The sequence below is a fragment of the Protopterus annectens genome, chromosome 1.part1 (genome assembly GCF_019279795.1).
Source record: "Protopterus annectens isolate FY-2018-M chromosome 1.part1, PAN1.0, whole genome shotgun sequence".
Taxonomy (NCBI): Eukaryota; Metazoa; Chordata; order Ceratodontiformes; family Protopteridae; genus Protopterus; species Protopterus annectens.
This window is the reverse complement of record NC_056726.1, coordinates 1,460,139,866-1,460,163,632: the sequence shown is the minus strand read 5'-3', so window position 1 is coordinate 1,460,163,632 and position 23,767 is coordinate 1,460,139,866.

The following is a 23,767-nucleotide window of genomic DNA, read 5'->3' as shown; positions in this document are numbered from 1 at the left end:
ATCCCAGCTTGTGATAAACAACTGACCATAACTTTCTCCTTACACAGCCTGATGAGAGGGAAATCAGTGTATCTCACAACTGTGTCTCCAATGGCTAGAATGTTGGATTGTGTCATGGTTTGCCTTATGGGCTTAAAGGTAGAGGCTTCATGAGATGTAGCCATATGTGTTAATGTAGGTGTTATTTTGAAAGAGCTCATTTGGGGCTGCTGAAGGTATTTATTATGTGTACTTCATCTAGGAGGTCTTTGTGGTTTAGGAAGGTTACATGTAAGTGCCTCAGCATATATAGGTCAATATGTCTGCTTTGAATTGTGCGTGATGGGTGGAGCATGTGTACTACTGACAAACTTATTGACACTAGGAATACTTTTATGTGAGAGCTTTGCCTCCAGAGACATTGTGTAAATACATCTCTCACATACCATACCAGTTTGTTTGAGAATTAACTGGTTTTCTGTAAACATGAGGCAATTTCTGCATTGCATCAGGATGCTTATATCCACCAAGCCAGTAACTAAGACAGTAGGAAAGTTCATATCCATGGCAACAGACCCTTTTTTATTGATTAGACAGTTGGAGTGAGAATATCAATCAATGTCAGGAGTATCTGGTTTGCAACTATGTGGACAGTGCTTGTCACTGCAAACTAGTTGTCCTGTGTGCAACTAGGTATTGGAGAAATTTTAATTGTGCTTTTACAGGAAAAATGTCACCTAAGGTGCCTGAGTCTGTACAGAGCACTGCCAAATACTTGAGGGGAAACTAATACGTAGACCCTGGAAATTTAAGGATGAAGTATTTAAGCAGATATTCTTAAGTTAGAAAGAAATCAAACAGTACTTACTGAAAACAAAGAATTAGCTTGTCAAGAATGATGAAAAGAGGGGAGTTGCATGAATGGCTACTGCCTGGCTACTACTAATGCTGGTCTCAGCACAGCTTCACTCTATTGGGATACAATACTCCTTTGCTTCTTCTCTCACCAGAAGCAAAATGTTAGCACCAATCCCAAGAAGAGAAGCAGGCCACTGCCTGTTTCGTGATCCACAGTCTTGTACCAGATGATGCAAGGGTCTGTAGGCTTATAGCCTTTTTCTGGTAGATGCCTTGAATAGCAACAAGACCAATCAGGAATATTATACAGAGACACTCACTCTCCAACTAGATAGAGTTAAGAATCAATGCACTCTGCTCCTCCTCTCACCAGGACCAGAATATAAGCACAGATTCCAAGTTGTCACTACAAAGCAGTTATTAGGATTTCTGGTGATCAGCAGTCTCCAGGAAATAATGTACCAGTACTCCTTCTCTCACCAGGAGAAAACAGAAGCACTAATCCCACGATGACTACTGATAGGCAGAATGTGGGGTCTCCAATAACTGGTGTTCTTGCAATAGATGCTTAAAGGTAAGATGAAAAAAATGGTTTATCCTAAACACTGCAGTGTGCACTAAGCAGTTAGATATGAAAGTGGGTAACTTAAGTTTTATCTGTCTAAGTGGAGAGCCACTAGTTTTAAAAGAGCAAGATAGACTGAAAGGGGGTGGTCACTTTTGTATTCTAGTACTATGGAATACAGTAGGATAACCAATAAATTTAAATAGGTGAAGGGAGTGATTTCACAAAATTATAATTTTGTGCTTACTCACACCAGCCAGTGAAAGGAGAGAGGGAACGAGATATATGGTTAACATAAGGGGCAGGCAACTCAAAAGACAGTGGTGTTAAGAACACAAAAGTAACAGGGTGGCAGAGTGGGAAAAATTCTGTCTCACTCACAAGAGACAGAGCTGTTGTCTCTTTTCAAGTTTTAAAATGCATTTACAAACAGAATACAAGCAAATGACAGTGTAAAGAAAACAAGTCACTATACAAAACAGAAAAGGCAATAAAGTAATACAAAGTACAAGAAATTAAAAGCAAACTAACCTTTCCCTCACAGAATGCTGTGGTAGAATCTGGGTGAGCTTTTTCTAATACAACTTTGAAATGTTTTATTTTACCCCTTAAATAGAAGGTTTAGTTCCTAGCTCCACCTCCTCAGTTCGCAGATGATTAACCTTAACTGACCTGTTCTAACTTCTGTGTGACTCCTTAACTGACCTGTTCTAATTTCTGTCTAACTCACAAGAGACAGAGCTGTGGACTGTTTTCAAGTTTTAATATGCAATTACAAGCAGAATACAAGTAAAACACAGTATAAAGAAAACAAATCATAGTATACAAAATAGAAAAAGCAATAAAGTAATACAAGATTCAAGAAAACAAAAGCAAACTGACCTTTCCCTCACAGCAAGCTGTGGCAGAGACTGGTTGAGCCTTAACAGTAAAGCAAATCTGTCTCTCTCTCTGTATATAAATATATATATATATATATATATATATATATATATATATACATATATTTTTTTTTTAATCTGGTGTTATAACATCAGAGGTGACAACTTAAAAACTTTATTAGAAAGGAATGAACACAGATGAGGGGAAGGGCCATACAGAAAAGGAACAGAACATACTGTATGTCTGTGCTTGCTCTAGCACATGCAGGTTAATTTTTAATAGCCCATATTACTGTGTTGAGAAAACAGGGAAACATATGGTGCTCAAGAATTTTTCAGTACCGGTAGTAAGAATATTGTTTATATCGGTACATGCATTTCCTGTATTTTTTCATGTTGGAAACTTCAGCAAAGGGTATAAAACCATATATATGCTATAAAAAAGTAAAGATAATCACAAAGCATTATACAAGCATTCCTCATTAGGTACACATTTTAAAAAATGTATATTTTTGTGTTATGGATCATGTGGATTCTTCTGAAAGAGGAAGGGATGTTGAGCTATTGCTTGACAGAAAAGAACTTTTGTGGGAATTTAAGCAAGCAGCTAATATCCATCTGGCTTGAATGAATGTATTAGCAATAAGGCAGAACTAAATATATATATATATATATATATATATATATATATATATATATATATATATATATATATATATAGGAGACTAAAGTAACACTATTTTTATTTAATGAAACACAAACAGCACTCCACAGAGAGGGCCAGTGATGAAGCACCAAATAAATTACATGAACCAAAGGAGCAGTCGCTGTACACAGCTAGTCTAGTCAAACAAAACAATCGGATAAAGTATTCCAACAAGACAGTAAAATGTAGCAGCACAAAACACAGTTTAATAAAACAGGTGGATTAAAAGGTTAGCAATTTTATGCATCACAGTCTGCATCTTCAGACCATGTACAAACATAAAACTCATTCACAAACTTATACAACTTCTTAAGTTAAAAGAATCAATCAAAAACATTATACAAATCACGTCTGTGATTTCAATTACACCAAAGTATCACTTATACAAATTTGCTGCCTTCAGGTCAAGTCTTAAAGAGACCTTTCCATTTAAACCGTAGTATTTATCTGCCTGCAACTGGAGAATCCAATAAAATTCCCTATTTCCATCTTGGCAGGCAAATCACCAAGCCTAAGATCTTCCTTCATTTTTCTATAACCATAAATTTGAGGATATGATGACCCTCTATGTCCATAGCAAGCTTCACTAGTGGATTCTTATAATTCTGCTGCTTAACATCTCTAATGTATTCTCTCATTCGTTCCATAAGGGAACGATTGGTTTTCTCAACGTAAAAGCATTTACAGTGATCACACTGCACTAAATAAACTACATGCCTTGTGGAGCAATCCACTGCTATAGTAAAAACATATTTTTTATGTGTACAAAGAAACTATCACTATTAATAAATTGGCAGAAATTACATGTGCTATAATGAAATCTTCCTTTATCCTGAATATGTCTGGCTTCTCCGTGATTATAACAAATAAGTCTCTTAAGAGACTACTTTTATTTAGTTTATTTAGTTCTTTTATTTAGTTCTGCAGTTGCTCTCTGGTATAGTAGTAAACACATTCAGCTTTTAAGTAAAAGGTCTGATGTTCAATTCCCAATATCAAGTTGAATTTTACTGTCCTTTTATTTTATGTGAATTTTTCATGGATGTATTTTAAATGTATCAGGCTATAGGAAGTGGAATGCTTGGGAGCTGGAAGGAGTGGCATTTGTAAAATAAACTTGATTTGCAGCAACTTTATTTAAACTTAGTAGTGTTTTAAAATGTTTATTAGTCTGATGAAGTCCCATGGAAAGAAAAAATACTTTGCTAGAAATATGAGAAGAAAGGATGTGAAGGAATAATGTCAATGCCTTGTAGTAACAGCACTGTCTGTCATCTTGAAAGTTTGTGAGGATTTATTTATTGATTTTATTAATTTATTTATCTTTTGTTGATGGGGTTAGTCTCACTAGCCTAGTAGCCTCTTTTCAAGGAAGACCAGAGGTAGTATTTATGCCACTAAGGGAACTTTGGCCAGGGCATCAGGGAACATCCCATACTCATTACCACTCTCACTGTCTGTACAGCAGGTGAGCATGAATGTGCGCATGTTTCATTTCTGCTACTGTGGCGGCTGGGAGAATGTTGCAGAATGGAGGAGAGTAAACCCAGAACTGAGGCAAAGCTGGTTCATCTACAAGAATGCAAAAGTGTATTATATATATATATATATATATATATATATATATATGTGTGTGTGTGTGTGTGTGTGTGTGTGTGTGTGTGTGTGTGTGTGTGTGTGTGTGTGTGTATTTCAGTGAAAATGGAGGAGTTACAGCAAGAAGAGATTATAATTACAACCCTCCAGTTAGGAGGGTTGCAGGATGATGTATTGGCAGATTTTTTTTTGAAGAGAAGGACCCTGATAGAGGAAACAATTTGTTCTGGGGAGATGCAAGGGAGAAAATCCATCAGGAAGAGGGGAGAGGAATAAACAAAAATTTCATTTGCAGATGTAGTAAAACAAGAAAGAAGAAAAGCGTGACAGTAAGAAAACAGATGTCAGAGAAAGGGAATTCATTGTACACATACAGGGCGAAGAAGAGAAGGCATTGGACAGGTGTGAAATATGAGCCACAGTTAAAGTACCTTTGGGAACAAAAGCTCAAGAGGTTACAACATTCATTATCATTGAGAAAGAGACTTATTGTGACATTCTTTTAAATGGTTAGAGGCTTTTCTGGAAAGGTTTGATAAAAACTATGTACATGCTTGGAATAAGTATATTGTTAAGACGTCTTATCACGAGAGTCACAGGAAAGTGGATATTCAGTTTAGCACAGAAATGGATAAACAGACTGTTAAACATACCTCTCAACCTCTTAGAGCAAGAAATCTGAAGAAAGCAATATATAAAAGTGGGATAAAGGCCCAAAAATATTGACACTTTTTTAAATATCACACTTACAAACTTAGAAAGCTGAAAGAAAACAGGTTTTGCATTAGCATGAATTTTCTGAAGGGTATGAAGTCTGAAATTCAAATGTCTTTCATTATTTTCTAACTTCAACATTTAATGATTTGCCACTAATTTGCCTGAAAAAAAAAATACAATATTATGAAAAACGTACCAAAAATATGAAGCAAAAATCTGGACATTCTGTGAAAATCTATACAGTTGAGAGGTATGCGTCTTAATTATATTTATTAAAGAATTTTTGTTCATAAGTGAATCATATTGTAAAATGATTAGATAACAGAGGTTTATGGACTGGGGCTTGGGATTGCAATGTTATACTGTAAATAGGGCATAATAAATGTACAAGGAAATAGTGCTGCTGTTTGATATCGAAGACAACCAAAAACATGTTATCTTTGTGGAAAAGAGAGTCATTTTTGTTGGCAACTATGACAAAAGAAGTGTTTTATATGTAGGATTATAGTCATGATGCCAGAAAAAGGGAAAGTAATGAATCTGAACCAGCAGAATACTTAAGGGAAGAGAATGAGAAGGAACAAAAATATGTGGAAATGACAAACAAAAAAACAAGGAATCAAAGTTACAAGAAAATAATCAGATCAAATTTGTAGCAACAGTTTCTGAGAAAATACAATGTTTAAATGCAAAAGAAACAAATGAAGGTGAATTAGACTTGGAATCAGATGTCAGTGATGATAGAGATATTGACTGGAAAGAAATTAATAAGGACTTTAATGGTAAAAGGGTGAATGATAAGAAAATAAAGATACGGGATTTAGGTATAAAAGTGAAAAAAGGAAATGGCTAAAGTAATACATAAATACTTAAGAAGAAGAGAAGCAAATAATGTTAGGATAAGAAGAAGAGAAGCAAATAATGTTAGGATATATCAACTAATGTTAATAGTATTAAAAGTTTGGTTAGAAGAAGAGGTGTTTTGGAATGGTGCAATAAACGTGAGGTAGATATTATAGTATTAGGCAATGTTTAGAGGCTCAACAAAAGACAAAGGGACACAAACAGCAAATTTATGGAGGGGGCTATAATTTGGAATCTGAGGGAAGAGACTTGTTCAGGGATAGCAAAATTATATAATATAGGAATTTACATATTAGATCATACTTTAGTTAGATTAGGAAGGTTAACTGCCGTAGACATTAGATGGGAGAAGAAAGTATATAGAATCATAGCAATATATGCATATGTATCATATAAAAAGAGAAGTTATTTAAAAATATATTTGATTATATAATAGTCAATATGAATATTATAATTGCAGGGGACTTTAATTGTAATTTCAGAGATAAAAGGGAAAAAGATAGATCTAAAAGCCTGTGTTTGTGCTTGTTTCCTGCCTTTCCTGTTACTACTCTAGTCCAGGTACAGATTTGCTGTATCCAGGACTCTTTGTAAGCTTCTGAGCCCCCAAGCCTTTCCATGTTGGAGGGAAGCCTTCTAGCTTATCAGTGGGAGTGGTAAGCATTAGGTAGCCTATCTACCATGAGGAGTGGTCCCTGGCCCAGAAATTGTAGCTATTGGCTGTTTGAGCAGTTTTTTTCCATCTCTTTCAACTTTCTGGTTTGAAAGCCGCACTTGCACCTGTTTCCCAGCTTTCCTATAACTAGCCTAGTCCGGTTACAGAGTTGTTGTATCCTGGATTGTTAGTAAGCTTCTGAGCCCCCCAAACCTTTCTGTGTTGGAGGGAAGCCTTCTAGCTCATCAGTGGGAGTGGTAAGCATTAGTTAGCCTATCTACTACAAGATGAGTGGTTCCTGGCCTAGAAATTGTAGCTATTGGCCGTTTGACAGTTTTTTCCATCTCTTTCAACTTTCTGGTTTAAAAGCCGCACTTGCGCTTGTTTCCCACCTTTCCTCTAACTAGCCTAGTCCAAATACAGAGTTGCTGTATCCAGGATTGTTGGTAAGCTTCTGAGCCCTGCAAGCCCTTCTGTGTTGGAGGAAAGCCTTCTAGCTTATCAGTGGGAGTGGTAAGCTCTAGGTAGCCTGTCTACCACAAGAGGAGTGGTTCTTGGCCCAGTAATTGTAGTTTATTGACCATTTGGTCAGTTTGTCCCTCTCTTTCAACTTTCTGGTTTAAAAGACCACATCTGTGCTTGTTTCCCATCTTTCCTGTAACTAACCTACTGGGAAGCACTAGAAAGCCTTAAACTGATACAAGCCTTCTAGCTTAGAAGAGAGACTTTGGAGTGATTAAGTATCAGTTTTCTGTACTTTCTTGCTGTACTTAATTCTTTTCCGCCTAAATGCCGATTTTCCAGCATTTGTTGTGATTTAAAAGCTTGTTTTTTTTCACATATTGTACTTATTTGACTGCCTGCACTTTTAAAAAGTCATTTTTTGTTTAAATAATTTGTTTAGCTGTTGTAGGCTACACACTAAGTGCGATAGCCTTTTCTGATCGTTTGTAGCTGTTTAAAGCTGTTTTAAGTGCATTTTTTTACTGTTTTTGCCTTATCTTTTAAAAAAAAACAAAAAAAAAAAACAAAAACAAAAAAGAATTCCTTGTTTCCAGCCTTTCTAAGCTAGTATAGTCCAGTTTTCAGGCTAGTGCTGAATTCATGGCTGTGTTACACGTTTCTGAGTTGCCCATACCTTACTTGGATAAAAGGAAGTTTATTTGTTCACCTGTGAGAGAAGGGAGCTTTGAGCAGCGTATCTGTCCCTGGAGGAGTGGTTCCAGACCAGAAGTTAGTAGTTTATTGGCCTTTTTGTGCAAATTTCTATCTCTTTTATTTCCCTGCTATAAAAACTGTGTTTGCATGGTTTTGTGTGCCGGGCAGCGCCGGTTTGCTAGGGTTAAATTAGTCCCGGTCCACTAAGTCTCTTCTTCAGTTTTTCCCTTGAAACTAGTCTCTCAACCTAAGACTCAAAAAGCATCCTACAGCCCAGCACTTGTTCAGACCTAATAGCAAGCACTAATATACCCTGACACTTGATTCCCCAGCAGGGCAAGGCTCTTTATTCACCCCTCACCAACCAAGTGACTAAGCAGCTCACCCTACTATTCAGGCATGACCAAAGGGCAATTTCAGGTATACTCTCCAGTTCAACTGGTGAATCTGGGTGTCCTGAGGCAATGTTACAACCATCTCATGTACACAGACAGCCCTACCACAAAACACTAACATATGCAAGAGATGCAATTATACAGCCAAACTGAAGGCTAAGCTGTCACCACCCAAGACTGGAACAGACAGTCAAGAGGAGAAAGTTAACACTTGCACCACACCTCGAGCCACACATAGACCTACTAAACCAGCATTTGCAAAAAATACACATAAATACACAAAATCATACTCGGAGGCTCTAAATAAAAACCTGCAAAAGCATCAGAGACCTCCAAAGCAGACATACAAATAACCTGCACCTCCCGTCACAAATCAGACAACACATAAAACACAAAATCAGTGTGCCGCACAATCACAGCCCTTAAGGTGAAATAACATACCTAACACACTAGTAATAGGTGACTCTATAGTCAGACACACTGACATCCCACTCACTAGGCTGGACAAGCAGAAGGTTACTGTTAGCTGCCTGTCGAGAGCCAGAATCTGCCACATAACACAAGCACTCAGGAGACTTCAGAAAAAGTACAAATATGACTTTGTCATTGTTCATGTTGGTGTGAATGACCTAAGACGTACCTCCCTGAACTACATGAATAGAGACATGGAAGAGCTCTCTGATCATGCAATCCAGGCTGGTATGACCCTGACCCTGAGTAGCATCCTGCCCTCACCAAGAATGATAAATCAGTATAAAGAAAAAATGATCAATTTCAACAATTGGCTATGCTTATGGTGTCATTCAAAGGGGATCCAGTGTCTGTCAGCCTGGGACGACATGCTCGACAAGCCGCGTTGCTTTACAAGAGACGGTTTGCACCTGTCACCCCTAGGCTTTCGAATATTGGCCAAGGCTCTTGCTGCCCCCATAGTGCCTTTTTTAGGCAAGGCTCAAAAATCAAACCCACCTTCGTAAACAGCACAGTTAAGAAAAAACGGAGGGTTATGCTACTCAACTCCAGGAGATTAAATTTCAAAATGGATGCGCTCGAAGCACTACTCAATATGGAGAATGTCGACATCTGTGCAGTAACTGAAACCTGGTTCAAGGCTCCAGAGAGCACCCGAGCACTACCAGGCTACAACTCATACCACACGTTTCGGCCACAGAACATGGACTGAAACACAAAAGGAGGGGCTGTATCCATATTCATCAAGGATACCTACACCTCCAGGTTAGTGGCGCAGCATGATACCTCTGAGATCATCCATGTGCAACTAACATCGGGCAAATCTTCAGTGCAAATTGTAGCCTGCTACAGATCACGCTCCATGACACAGGACCACCACTCCACATTTCTGGAGTCACTGGAAAACATAAAGGTCCTACCGAACACCCTAATATTGGGTGATTTCAATTACCCTACCATTAACTGTGAAAACTACTCGAGTACAAACTCCCAGGCCCAGCACTTCCTGGAATTCATCAACTCAAATGCCCTGGACCAGCTGCTAAACTCCCCTACCAGAGGTGAAAACGTATTGGACCTGGTCATCACCAACATGGGCGGCAGGTGCTCCACACCGGAGGTCAACCCCTCACTGGTTAGATCAGACCATAAACTAATCACTCTGGATGTCCACACCCCCTCACCACCCCCAACAAAGGAAACCACAGTAAAAAACTTTTCTAAAGCAAACTTCACCTTACTTAAGACAGAGGCTGTAGGTTTCGCAGCCCTTACGCTAAAAGATAATGCTGCCCAAGATGCAGAAACCTTTACAAATGCACTCTATGAGCACCTACAAGGATGCATGGATCATGCCATCCCTAGCAAAACCAAGAATCTTTCCTCTAAGAAAAGGAAACCAGTCTGATGAACCCCTGCCATAAACAGGCTATACAATAGGAGGAGGAAACTAGTTCATAAAAAAAAGCAAATCCCAAGAAGGAAAGACATCCCTGATCAGTATCAGTAAGAAACTAAGGTCCCTCATAAAATCATCCAAGGCTAACTTTGAAAGAAAAATAGCCAAGGATTCAACAGATAACCACAAAGCCTTCTTTAGCTATGTTAAGAATCTAAGTGGCAATTCGCAGAAATTCACTGAACTAGTGCAAAATAGCACAAAATATACTGAACCTACTGATATTGCCAACATACTGGCAGATGGATTCAGTGCAAACTTTAACCCCCCTCTCACTACCAAAAGAGCCCACAACAATACCGGAAAAGTGTAGTGTTCCGGAAATCACAGACGCACAGGTAAAAGCAGCCCTTTCAAAAACCAAAAACACAGCGTCATTGGGGCCAGATGGTGTCCTAGGCTGCATCTTGCACGAACTACAGAATGAACTAACCTCCCACCTAAACACACTGTTCAACCTCAGCCTCTCCACAGGCTACATGCCCATAGAATGGTGTACAGCAACGATTATTCCACTCCACAAAGGATGGGCCACAACTGACCCTGGTAATTATCGCCCCATAAGCCTGACTAGCATGATCTGCAAGGCTATGGAGCGCATCATCATGGAACTCATTAACAAAGACATTGGGAACTTCCAAACACTTGACCCGACCCAGTTCAGCTTTGTTAAGGGCAGATCATGCCTATTAAACCTGGTTGACTTCTTTGAGACAGTCATAAAGGCCATAGACGAGGGGAAGGTTGTTCACACAGCCTACCTTGACCTCGCCAAGGCTTTTAACACCATTCCCCACTCAGTTATTATAGAAAAACTCACTAGCCTGAACATAGACCCCTACGGCACAAGATGGGTTGCCAACTGGCTTACAGATAGAACTCACACGGTATGAATAGAAAGCTCCAGGTTCAACTCTAAACCAGTCACAAGTGGTGTCCCACGAGGCTCGGTCCTGGGACCCCTACTGTTCGGCATATACTTCTCAGAAGTACAGGCAAACACAGGAGGACTATGGCTAACCAAGTTCGCCGATGATTGCAAACTGGGAGCCATAATTGACTGTCGAGCTGACACAGACATCCTCCAAAAGGGCCTTACTGAAATGGACACCTGGTGTCAAAGTCATGGCCTCAAGCTAAATGCCAAAAAATGCATAATCATCCCATTTGGGAAAAAAGAAACACCCACAAATTACCACATGGCTGGCAGCCCCCTTAATATAGAAGAAGTAATAAGAGATTTGGGGACCCAGGTAGATAGTAATCTCTCCTTTGACAATCATATTGCCAAAGTAGTTAGGAAATTGTTCTATGTGGCCCATCTAATTACTAAAGGATTTGCATCTAGAAATAAAGAGGTTATAGTGCCACTCTACTCGTCACTCATCAGACCCATCACAGAGTACAATGCCCCATTTGGGATGTACCTCACAAGACACTTCCAACAGCTGGAAAGACCTCAAAAGTACCTCACCAAGAGGATTTCTGGCCTCAAACATATGTCCTATGCAGCCCAACTGTAAAAACTTGACTGTACTCAGTGGCATATCGCTTACTCAGAGGTGATCTCTGCCTGACTTACAAAGCCATGTCCAACTAAAAATTGATGGACATGTTCCACCTAAAGAAATCCAAGTCACTGTGAGCCACGCGCTCTAGTGAGCTAAACCTCACCACAACAATAAATAGGACATGCTGGAGGGATAGATTCCTGTCACAGAGACTACCCATGCTTTGGAAAAAAATTCCAAACTACATTAGGCAGAGCCCCTCACTAACAGTCTTCAAGAGAAACCTTGAAGAGTGGATGGGTAACAGAAAATACACCCCTGGGATCACTTCATTGGCTCTGCTTGACAGAGTATCAGTTAATTAATCAATGGGGTGGCAAAAGCCGACACACTCTGGCTAGGCTTATAAATGCCCTTGGGCAGATAGTCTAGTACCTACCTATGAACCTAGTAGCACAACAGGTAGCAGAAGGCTGTGTGTTCTACTCCCACACCATGTAAATGGATTGCTAATATTTGGTTTACTTTGACATGGGGATGAGGGTGCTGCACTCTTTGTGTGCCCTTCTTTTGAATGAGCTGCCTAGTAATTATGAACTTGTTGTCAGTTTGCTAGCCATTACCTAATGCAATATTACCAGCTTGCCAACTTGGTTAAGACAGAAAGTACAATGTTTAGTTCTTATCTTTGAGGAAATTGGCTAAGCCTCAAATGGTCCATAAGAGCAGCTAAGTAGTTGCCTATGAACTATGAATCTGATAAAAAAATAATAAAAGTAATTATTAGTTGTAGAAATTTGATATTTGAGAATATAAATAGGGATATGCATAGGAGGGGAAATAAATCAGAGTGGACAGAAATTGAAGAAAATGAAGAACATATTAAAATTGGAAAGGGAATTAAAAGAATCAATGTGACAAATTGGAATGGAAAAAGGTAATGGGAGTATATTTCAGTTATGGAAAGAACATTTATCTATGACAGCTTGTTATAATAACTGGACAGAATGGCAGTTAATATAAAAGAAAAATATAAATCAGATTGTTTATAATGGTAATGTGTATCAAGACAAAAAAGCAAAATGGGAATATAAGGAGTTACAAAACAAAACACTAGATAATTTGGAGAGAAATGAAAATGTTTACTATACAAAAGATGAAGGGATACATATATATATATATATATATATATATATATATATATATATATATATATATATATATATATATATATATATATAAGGAATCAAGAGCAAATAAAGGGACTATTGCATAATCCAAGATATTTCACAAGGAAAAAAAAAGAAGAAATTTAAAGAAAGGAGTATAATGAGAGAAATGAGAAAGGGGAACTGTTAAAACAACAAAGTGAAATTACAGAAATTATAGTGCAGTTTGTTAAACACTGTCCCCTAGATTTAATAAATTCTGTGTAGGCATAGTGTAGAGCCTACATGGAAGTTAATGTGTCCATGTATGTGGTTCCCCCTTGGTAGCACGTCATGCATATTAATGCTGGTGTGTTGCTGAGGGAGAGCCCTGGAACACGGTTATTGACTCAGTGTAGGGATGTGTGACTGTGTCTGCAGATGAGTAACATACCCCCTGCACTGTCCAAGTGCATTATATCAATGCATTTAATTTTTTTTCAAGTTGATGTGGTGCGACATGGATGCCAGACATCTAAAAATAGAAACAATATGCATTTTATTTGTGATGCAAAGGTCAAGTTTATGCATAACTTAGCAGGTTTGCGTAGTGCAGCGCTATGCTTAGCAGTGATTAACGTAAAAGTATAGCAACATTCCACATATCCACATAGCCAAGTGATTAGAGTTATGGCCTTATGTGCAGTAGGTGCAGGGTTTGAATATGTGGAAGGAAAATTAAGCCTTTATTTTCCAAAGACAAATTATTGTGATTATTTTTCAATCCTGATCTGATGCACTCAGCTAAGCACTTCTAAGACCTGCTAAGACTTGCTAAGCACTACTTAGACAATCTCTGTTTATGCACCGCTTAGCAATGCTTGGCATTGCTTGGCTGTGCCTAGCTAGTTTGCGCACTGCTAAGCACTCTTAAGCATTGCCAGTTTAAGCATTGCTCAGCTGTGCTGGTTTGCACGATGCCAAGTGATTTTCAAAAATTGCCTAGTGGTGTGTAAGGGTGGGAAAACAGGCAATATTAAGCTCAACAGCTGGGAATGCAGCTTAACCAGTTGGAGTTTGAACTGTGTATTATCTATGGCAGGCGTTGGAGAGAGTGTGCACTTCCAAGCACACCAGCGGGGTGTTCTGGAGTCCAGGGTAATGACTCCTGGTGAAAGACCATGAAGACATGCTACTACAGGGGCAGTTCCAGGACTCAGAGTGCAAGGCAGTGGCCTGGGACTGGGTGGCATGCAATCTCACCAGTGCTACCGGTATCCCCTGCACTATTGAGCAGGTCCATCACCACTAGCATGACTTGAAGCATCGGAAGGGGGATCTTCTAGACACCTGGATCTGGAAAGCCCTGGCTGGGAATGCTCCACAAGTTTGTAAGTAATGTTATCATTGTTTTACCAATACCTAATCTGAATGTTTGATATACAGGTATACATGATAGTGGGCTTCTTTCCTCACAACTGCAGAGGACAGAGCTTGCAAACTACAGGCACATGCTGGGCACTTGGTCAGGTTGCACTGTGAGTATGGTGAGTACAGATTAATTTGCATCCTGTAGTCAAATGAGCAAGAAAGAATAAAGCATTTACTGCCAATAGGTATATACAGTAAATATTTGTGTATTGCAATGAATGTGGATGTAGATCTGTATTGCAATAAGTGACTACTGCCAACTATAGTGCAATAAATAGGGAAGATTAAAGCATTAACCCTGATAACATAAATGATATAAAGTTTCTACTCCAATAATTCTGAAATTACAGCTATATTGCAACACCTGCATTACATCAACTGTTTCGCAATAAAGATGTAAATCTATACCAGTAACTGCATGAAGGTACCCCTAATAAAGCTGTGTTGTGCTATATGTGTGTAACTAGGGCTGTTTTGCATGAAATCGATTATAACAACTTCTCTGAAATAAAAACACAAATGAATACCACTACCAGCCTCAAGGTATAGCTAATAAAGAGTGTTATGCAATAACTGTAAATTCAGAGCTATATTACAAAAAATGCATTATGACACCGGTTCTGCAATAACATCTGAAGCAGTATCATTAACATCAAAGTATATTGTGTATATCAGGATTGTCTTGTGTTAACCATTGCATTTCAGCTATATGCATTCAGGCTCTGAGGTACGGTGCTGCAGGCAAGTATGACAGTGTAATAGTGCAGACTGCAAATATACTATCTGCACCTAAATATGGGTTAGGCAGCCAACTGAATAATCTGATATGGTTTGCAGATTTCACAGATATTTCCACCCACTAACAGCATATTGTGTACACCTGCATTCTATGTAGTAATGAATAGTTCACCTAGTATGTCTGTCATGCATGAACCTCATGCATGTATGTTCAGCTGTCACTGCAGTGTAGTATAAAACTGTAGTACCAGGTCATATTTTCTTTCCAGGTGAGCTCTACTCAAATATCAGTCAGTCAGGAAGCAGCAGTGCCTCAGTAGCTCAGTTTGTTAAATGCTCTGTCTAAAGTATATTTTGCCACCCACAGATGAGGGTTTGAATCCAGTGCCATGTAGTAATAAATATTACTGAATCAGCTACGCATTGATGACACATGTTCTCTCCATGGAAATACAGGTAAATGGGGGAAGTAGCCCTTATTATGAGTAAATAATTTGTGTGTTCAGATGAAACAGACTGTTAACAGCACTGACCAGGAATGTGATAAGACTTCATAAAATAAAGGCAAAAAGTACAATAATAGTAAAATAAAATAAAATAAATAAAATGTGTAATTGTGGTATGGTTGTATGCCTGGAGTGTCTGTGAATGTTTGCTGAAGTTCTATCCCCATGCCTGCCAATGATGGCATGATAGTTGTTTACTCTCTGTACTGTACATGATACATGTCTCTCAAATGTCATGCTGTCACAGAATGTAATTATCATTGCATAATCCCTCGGTCACAGATGTATCATTGACATGTTTATGTCAATAGCACAGTAACACTACATCAGCCCACAGTACATCTTGATAGTTATATAGGTCCACCTGACAGTGTTTTCTATAGTTGTGTACCAGCAGGTGTTACTGCTTGGACCATACTGCCCCATGTGGATAGCTTGAGAGGTATGCATATGCTACAGCAGCTATAGGGCACTGTTATACATAAAGGTAGGACAGATCTGTAGAGTATATAGTAGTACTGTTGTAAACTATATAGCCTATACCAGTATTAATGGACTGTATTCTTCTCTCTCCACATCCCTTATCTTCATCTAAATGTATTATTGTTATTCATTGGTTATGGTGTACTATTAACATATGTTTTTCTCTAAACTATGTTTTGGGGCATGTGTTTTATTATTGCTATGTATTAGAATGGTTGCATATTAACATATCTTGTTGAATTACCTATGCTGTTGGCCTTATGCTGTAACTGTTACTGGCATGCTGTTAATATACTGTTAAGTTATTTATTGTTGCGTTCCATATAATAAGCACTGATATGTTAATGGGTTATTTCCAGTGTTCTTGCATGCTGTTATAACTAACAAATTATTTTGTGCATAACTAACCTATACACATTGCTACACCTCTATCACCACAGCACAACAGGGTAGGCCAGTTCCTGCTGATCCGCCTACCCTACCTCAGCCCGCCATGGCACTGGGTACCAGCGCATCTGGGACCCAGGCTGGTGGTGCCCCCTCTGCTGGCCCTGCATCACCCTCAGGTGGAATCATTTCAGGGGACAGGGTGCACCCCTCGAGTGGTAGAGGAGGGGCAGTAATAACCCAAGATCAACTACTGACTATGGTGTGCAAAATTGTGTATAGGAGGTATGAACAACGCCTGCACCAGATTGAGGGCAGACCCAACAACCTGGTGGGGCCTGGTGGCCCTGGCCCTCAGACTGTAGCATAACCACCTTTGGGGCAGTGAAGGAGCAATGTTGACTGCCTATGGGTGGGATGTCAGTCATGCTGCTGCCATCTGGGGGCACATGCATCTCTGGTTCCACAACACCCTCCCCATCCAAGATGTTAACCCCCCTCATATGTCACACACTGCCCCATATGCTGTCTTGTCTGTCTGCAAATGCAACCTCTCCTACCCAGCCTACATCCCCACAGATACCTACATCCCTTCCCTAACATTGAACTCTCTCCTTAAAAAAATGGGCACCTGTCCCACAAAAAATATAGCTCCAAACATAGCTCTCTATTTTGTAAATGTGCCTACTGGACACAACTAAGTAGGTCCAATTGGCTTGACAACAGATTTATGTTATCCTCACCCCTCCCTATGGGGGTTTGGTGATCCAAATTCATGTACAAAATCTGTATAAATGCACAGTTGTTGCTGTACAAGAAATGGAAAGATATTGTCCTTTCCTACTCACTCCCTGCACATCCCTACCGGCCTTTCAGTATGCTTTTTCCCCTGCTTGCCCCCATTTCAATATGTTTTCCCCCCTTCTTTCCCCATTTCACCACTATCCTATCACCCACTTTTTCTTTTCTTTTTAAATTTTTAGCCTGGGGTTGCGCGGAGCTAAGCCGTGTGTTGCACAAACCAATGCAAACCTGCTTAAGTGTGCTAAATTGTGTCTTAATGATCTTATTTGTTTCTCACAGTGTTAGGCACATCTGCAAAATAATCACCCCTGCCAAGTCTCAAACCCAGGGCACTGTAAACTACAGCATAATGCATTAGGCCACTCAGGTCTTAATTAAAACAGGTGTTTCTAGCAAAATATACTGATTGCCACTGACAGACTGCAAGTACATCTACTGGGAAAAATGGGAGTGTCCATGGGATTCTGATGAAAAAAGTGCACCAGTACTCAGCCAAATAAATAATAATGGATGTATGTGAGGCCTGGGATAGCAGGTAAATGTACCCTTTTCTCAGCAACATCTTTAAACACACCTGCTAAGGCAGCAAGGGCAAAGTAAATGTGTACAACTGGAACCCTGTTGCAGAACAACTGCCTTTGACAGCCATGCACATAATGATGGATGCAGACAACATGTATCACAGACTGTATGTATGCACATGTATCTTGCAAATAGACCTGATGCAGCACTCACTCAGTAGCTCAGTCTGTTAAATGCCTTGCATGCAGTGGATTTTGCCACCCAGAGTCCTGGGTTAAAATCTAGTGTGATGCGCTTCCATTACATTGTTGTGAACACAGCAAGTAATGACCAAGTCCTGCAATTTTAACCCACACAGGTTGCTGTTGTTGAATTAACTGCTACCCATGTTTGCAAGTCAAAGGCCTGTAGTTAGGGACACACTGCACATATTCGAATAGCTTAATTACATGTCACCTACTACTGTATGATTGGCACTGTTAGATAACAGATGTACCTTAAGCACATGCCTAAACTGAACTGTAAAAGGTTCCCTTACCCTTGCTCTGTTGCAACAACAGAGCTGACACTGCTGCCTCAGTTAAGAAAAGGGTACATTTACCTGCTATCCCAGACCTCACATACATCCATTATTATTTATTTGGCTGAGTACTGGTGTACTTTTTTCATCAGAGTCCCATGGACACTCCCATAAAGCTGGCTGTCCTCCAAAGTGTTCACTCTTCCCCCTATGTGTCCTAGGCTGCAGCAGCTGCAGCCTGGAACATATGCAGCTGTATGTTAAGCTATCTGCTACAGGCCTACCATACCTCACACCCCCCTACAGCAAGGGATCCAGAAAAAAACATACATAAAGGGGGGGAGGTCCAGTGACAGGGACATGTTTCACAGTTTGCCCCTACAAAGATAGTAAGCTGATAGAATAGCAGCTACTGCATTAGCATGTATATTTTGACAGGTATGACATCTGACACTCACATTTCTCTCTCTCCTTACTGACCACAACCCACAATGTTTACCATTGAACTGCCAGATAATCACAATGTCATGGGACAATGGCCAGACATAATGCAAAACTGTGGATATACCTCATACATCTCAACAGTGGAGGGTATTTGTACCTACCCCCATAATGCTGTAGTCTCCACACCTCGCTAATGTCCATCTCAAAGACCAAGAAAAGGGCCAAGACCTACATGATGCCCTTGCCTTGACATTGGCTAATGAAAGTGCAACCCAGCTATTTTGGATGCAATTGGTAAGTCTGAGCCACAGACTGGTACACAGGCAATCACCTGTTAATGAGCATTACCTACAAAAGGCAATCAGCTGCTTATGGGGAACAGGTCTGTATGTTGCTTTACTCAGACCGACAACAGTTTTGCAAGCTGTTTGCAGAGGTTCTGGTCAAAATAGGATTACTACACTCTACCAGGTATGTAATGCATGCCACCATATAATGGGATGCAGATGGAAAGATGGAGGTATGGAGAATAGGGATTACAACAGTAAGCCTGTAGTACATCTGTGGTATTGACATCTTAGTCATACTCTGCTGTACAACAGCTACAGGCAGGCCTCTCAACTGTCCCTGCTTTGAATCAAATCACAGCTCTACCCCTGTTCCTCCCTCCTACAATGGTCAGCTGCTGTAGGAAAGCTAGTGAATTATGAGTTAGACATACTGATAGTAAGTAAGGGTGTACACAGCTGTAATATCAAATGATGTACTGTAATTCACCTCCTCTCAGTCTGTCGATGTCGCACAGAAATAGTTCTGACATTGGAAAGTTATCCCTGACTGTCCTTGATGTACTCTGGCTAGGTCAGTGTTTTGTTGACATTTGTACCTCATTGCATGAGAGCTATGGCTAACATAACCTGTCAACCTCTTACAGCAGGAATTCATGCCATAGCCATAATTAGTGGGGGGACACAGGCCCAAACTCAGCGACAGAGTGTAACTATTGGCCATACAAAGTAAGAGTATGAATAGACTAACAGATATTACTGTAGCATAGGTGTTGTCTGAGGGGTCTGGTGTGTGACAGGCAGATTCTCTATATTCTGCCAACAACCATCAATGACTGGCCAACCATTTGTCAGACATCCACAAGTATGTGACAAAAGGACCACATCCATGAGGCACATGTTTACATTCCAAAAACATCTGTGTAGTGGAGAGGTATGATGCCTACAGGAAAGATATACTACAGCAGGTTTGCATTGCTGTCTGTTGTTGTGGAACACTGGTATTGCTGGATTGTCCCAATATAGTTGTAATAACACACAGCTATTTGTCTGAAAGTGGCTGTATGACATAATAGTGGTTCTTTGCCCATAGGGGACACACCACAGTAGACTGCACTGATGGGTGTAGAGACATACAGCAGACTCTGTCAAGACACACTGGGACATAACCGGTATTGCTACTAACTTGGTGATAGCCACACATGTAGTGTGACTGCGGGGTATGATGTGTGAGGGAGCGGTAGGTAGTGCAGCCCATTTTGGTTGTGTAGGGTCTGTAGATTGTGGACATCCATGTATCTGGTCCTGTAATATGTTCCCTTGTTGTTGTTGTCTTGCAGGTATGATGTACTGACAGAGACATCCACCATTTTCATTTGCAGAAAATGACACAATAGTGGATGCCCTCAGACTCGACCATCACATTTTGTTGTCAAGGGACCACCACAATCAAGAACAGTGGGAAGCATTGTGGGCCAACCTTAGGAGGGCTGTTAATGATATTGGCCAACAGGACAGGATCTACAGGCAGGTTCAACACCAGGCCACAGACATGGTCAATGTCGCATGTCAAAGGGCAGCTGCTGTTTCCAGAGATTATGTTGCCACCAGTGGATGGCCTGCAAAACAACAACCACTCTCAGCCACAGAGGAATTCCTGGTGAACCTAGGAACAACCCACAGCTCCCAGCCAACTATTACGCTATACATCCTGGAGGTGGGTGCCACAGCATCCACATCAGAGGAGCGTCCTGGTAAGCTGACTCTGTTCACCCAGTATAATACATTTGTAGTCATTCTGGCAGGCTCTACAGACCAGTACATGAGTGTCAGGTCTATGTGCATGGAGGGAGGGCTGGCCTTTCACCACAGCTGTGCACACATACTCAGAATGGCAGCAATATAGCCAGTATCACATTAGCTACTGTACTGTACTGTACGTGGATATATGCACATATTACCTTGTAGCACTGCAACATGTGGTGTTCCTGACTACCTCTCCCTCATCTTTTCGCAGGTATGTCAGGTGTGGTGGAAATTCATGGTCCTGTACCTGGTAAGTGTCATACTGTTGCTTTGCCTGATCAGATATACCCTATGAATGTTAAGGGCTGCCATTTTGCCTTTTGCACAAGTGTTTTGCTTAGCTAAAGTAGAATAATTGTATGTTTAATTTCGGAGCAGTTAACACAGTACATAGCCTAGGGGATGACAAGTGTGTGTTTGTACAAACATTAATGTGATTGCACTTATAGTTATAAGCAACTACACAGCCTGCTATACATGAGGCAATTACTCCAAGATGCCCATTCAGATACAATAGGCAGAAGGTACATACCTGAGGCAGTGATACTACAACTGACAAAGCATTGTCAAGATAAGTGTACTGGGTTTAATGTGCATTTCTGTCCCATACACTGTCATATTGCATACCTCACAGGTGTATTGAACTGGTAATATTACCCAGATGTAGCTGATGTGCATGTTGTACATGGGCTGGGTTGGCTGTGTATGTTGATTTGTGTGTGTGTGTGTGTGTGTGTGTGTGTGTGTGTGTGTGTGTGTGTGTGTGTGTGTGTGTGTGTGTGTGTGTGTGTGTGTTTTGTGCATGGGATCAGAGATGAGAAGATGTGGGACATGTCATGCAGTTGTGGATCCTCATCTGTATGAGTTTGTGTGGATTACCATATACAATAGTACAGGTGGTGATGTACTGCTTTTGTCTTGCTTCTCACAGGTGAACAGGGGGGTTGGAGTATGTCCCCCTCACAACTTGATGTCAGTGTCTCATCGGACTCTGATGATGATGGTGGCCATGGTGAGGCACAGGTGGGGTTGTTGGTGGCTGAATCTGTCCTGGAGGTTGACATCCCTCTTCTACGCCATTGTCTCTGCACACAGTCAGTATGCCCACACATGCCCAGTCACCAGAGGCCACAGATATTCGACAGTCAGAGGGTGGTGACATAGTACAGGACAATGTGAGAACTATAGCATCAGTGAGTGTAGACACTGGCCATAGGCAGACAGCTGGTGAGGTCCCACACAGGCAGATTGACAGGGGTGCTCAAAGGAAGCTTGCTGCCCATCCACTTCCTGTTGTAAGTGTTACATCATGGGTCAGACGCCACATGTTTCGGGCTGTCATGAGTGCACAAGCAGAATGCAACAGCAGATGGATGCTTAGGGTTATGGATGCAGCACAGTCTGACATCTGTGACTGCTTCCACACATTCGTGATGCCATGGAACATTTCATCAATGTAGTGGACAGATTGGCTCAGACAGTGTCTGTCTTTGAGGACACATCATCTCTGCTGGAACATGTTGTTGGGGTTGAGCTTCAGACAAGTGGACATAGGCCAGCAACAACATCTGCTGGTAGTCCACATGGCCATGCACACTCACATTCCTGTAGTGGCAGCACCTCCAGCACTACAGAGGGAGCTGTCCTGCCCACACCATGACATGGTAGGCCATGGGCACGTGGTCCAGGGTAGTCCATGGGGGACACAGGCCCAGCAGACAGAAGTCAGCATCAGGTACTAGCACCGCATCTGACTTTGGGCATAGTGCTGCTCATACTACTCATGTAGGAGACAGTTCCTGTGTTCATGACGAGAGATAGTGACCTGCCCATTCTACTATGTACAGTCCACAGCTGTCCACCATACACATGTGTAGGGATAGGACTGAGCGTGACTGTGTACATGCACACACTCCAACATCACTGTCACATGCAGGTCACCTACAGACACACACAGCACCACTCCATGACCCATGTCAACAGCATCCCTTCTTGACTCACATACATGCTGTCAACTGTTTGGCACAGCCTAATCCTCTAGTGCCACCACACCACACTCTGTGCATGTGATGATACCTGTGCCACATCCCTGCCATCCATGCCATCGATGTGGGGACCTGCCTAACCTGCATATATGTGTCTGATGCATGGGGTGACCATATAACTTTACATGTGTTTGTGTAGTGCAGTACTGTTATGCCATGGCAGTTGTTTTGGGCCATGACAGGTACTGTATGCTGGCATATATCAGGAGTACACATTAAACATAAATGTTGTGTATCTTTGTTGCCTGATAGTAAACCAGTGATAGTGTTACAGAATGACAGGTGTGACATGGAGCTGTGTATGTTTTTTTCCCAGGAGTCTGAGTGGTGCAACTATGAACACATGGTGGAAATACAGTGGCACCGGATGGCAAGGCAGCACAGAAGAGATATGGCATCAGCAAGGTATGCCAGTGTATGTGCATGGCTCCCTAGGTGCATATGTGTAGAACATTGTGTCAGGGACAATGGGGACAGTCAGTGTCATCATGCTTTCATACCCTGTGACATGGTCTGTTACCCTTGATACATGTCACCTGGGTAGTATGCACACACAACTGTAGATAGTGGCAGACATCAGTTATGCTTATGTAAAGGAGGGTAATTTAGGGCCATTGTCTAGTCATAAAGCCATAAAATGCATAACCAATGCACAGTGATAGGCCACGTGGACATGTCTGTAGTGTCATGATGAAGAGTTTTTTGCTTAGTCTTTCTTACTTAAAAAAATGTTTTTACTTAGAAATTATCCTCTTCAAGTGTTTGAAAAGTTGTTTCATGAGGTTTCATCATCTAGATAGTGCAGGTGTTTTCCTATTTTGAAATTTGGAT